Genomic DNA, 1,773 nt, shown 5'->3' with positions numbered 1-1,773 from the left:
TGTGTATTTCCCTACCTCCCTCCCTCCCTCCCTTCCCTCCCTCCCCTCCCTCCCTCCCTTCCCTTCCCTTCCCTTCCTTCCCTTCCTTCCCTTCCCTTCCCATCCTTCCCAGAAAGCTATGTGAGTGGGATCATACAGCATAGGCCTCTGGGGCTGGCCTTTTTCACTCCATGCAACTCTCTGGCGATATACCCAGGTGTGGCATGTCCCAATAGCTTGTCCCTTTTTATTGCTGCCTGTCGCGGTATGGATGGCCTAGTGTTTTTAACCATTTACCTATTGAAGTACATCTAGGTTCTTCCTGTTTTTGTTTTGTTTTGTTTTGTTTTGATTAAGAATAAAGCTGGTGTGACCGTTTGTATACAGGTTTTTGTGTAAACAGGAGTGTCACTTCACTGGGGTGAAAGTCCCGAACGCTGGTAGTTCTCTGTTGGGTTTTGAACAGAACCCACTCCGTTACTTTCCAAAGTGGCTGCACCATTATCCGTCCTGGCAGCGGAGAGCGAGGGATGAGTTTCCCGAGTTTCCTGGGGCGCCCGGCGCCCTCCCAGCACGAGGTACGGCTCTAGTCCCCACTCCAGCCCTCGGAGGCCTGTGCGGTGACGTCTCCCTGCGGTTTTAAGGTTTTAACTGTAACGTGAACAAGGCCTTTGACGAGCTGTTCACGTGCTATGGCACCTGCCTGTCTCTTCCGGGGAGATGCCTTCCTTTCTCTTGCCTGCGCTCTCATTGCTCTAATTCAGTGGTTTTCAACCTTCTGGCCCTTTAAATACAGTTCCTCATGTTGTGACCCAACCATAAAATTATTTTCGTTGCTACTTCATAACTGTCATGTTGCTACTGTTATGAATTGTCATGTAAATATCTGATATGCAGGATGGTCTTAGGCGACCCCTGTGAAAGGGTCATTCAACCGCCAAAGGGGTCGCGACCCACAGGTTGAGAACCGATGCTCTAATTGGATGGTTTGCCTTTTTACTGTGAGTTCTGAGGTTCTTCACTTTATTCTACCTACTGTCCAACACACAGACAGCATGTGTTTTGCAAATATTGTTTCCTACATTGTAGCTTGCTTTCTTTTCATCCTTTAACAGAATCCTTCTCAGAATAAAAGTTTATAATTTTGATAAAGTCCCATTTCTCAGTTTTTGCTCTGCTGGACTGTCCTTTTGCTGTCAACTCTAACAACACTCTGTCCAGCCCTAGAGCCCAAAGGCACGGTCATGTGGCTTTCCTATTGCGGGCTGTACAGTCGATGGTGGAAGGTAGGGATTGATATCTGACTATGGAACCAGTCTCGCATCCGTGGAATAACCCCACTGGCTCGTGTGGAAATATGTCCACATGTTGCTGAGTTCTACTTGCTAACACTTTGCGAAGGACCTTTGCTTCTGTTGGCGTGAGGGACATTGGTCTGTGGCTTTCTGTGTGTCCTCCTTGTTGGGTTTGGGTGTCAGGGTTGTGTTAGCTTAACAACGAATTGGGGAAGTGTTCCCTCTCCTTCCACTTTCAGGCAGAGAATTCTCCAGTGAAGCCATTTAGCTCTGAAGGCCTTGGGGCTGGGGCCTCGAGGCTGGGGCCTTGGGGTTGGGGCCTTGGAAGTTGGGTGCCTTGGGGGAGCTGGGGCCATGAGGTCGGGGCCTCAAAGACTGGGGGCCTAGGGGACTGGGGCCCTTGTGGTTGGGCTCTTTGGGGCTGGTTAGTCTTTGGAGACTAGGTGCTTTGAGCCTAGAGATTTGAGGGATGGAGGCCTATGTGGTTGGGGCCCTTGGG

The 1,773-nt window shown here is 50.1% G+C and overlaps 1 protein-coding gene across 1 annotated transcript in view; it reads left to right on the top strand.

Annotated features, from left to right (window-relative positions):
• MYOZ2 (myozenin 2) overlaps positions 1 to 1,773 on the top strand; it is a 26,075-nt gene that overhangs the window by 6,942 nt on the left and 17,360 nt on the right. The window lies entirely within an intron of this gene.

The sequence above is a fragment of the Myotis lucifugus genome, unplaced genomic scaffold, assembly GCF_000147115.1.
Source record: "Myotis lucifugus unplaced genomic scaffold, Myoluc2.0 scaffold_929, whole genome shotgun sequence".
NCBI lineage: Eukaryota > Metazoa > Chordata > Mammalia > Chiroptera > Vespertilionidae > Myotis > Myotis lucifugus.
This window is presented reverse-complemented; position numbering and strand designations above follow the sequence as displayed.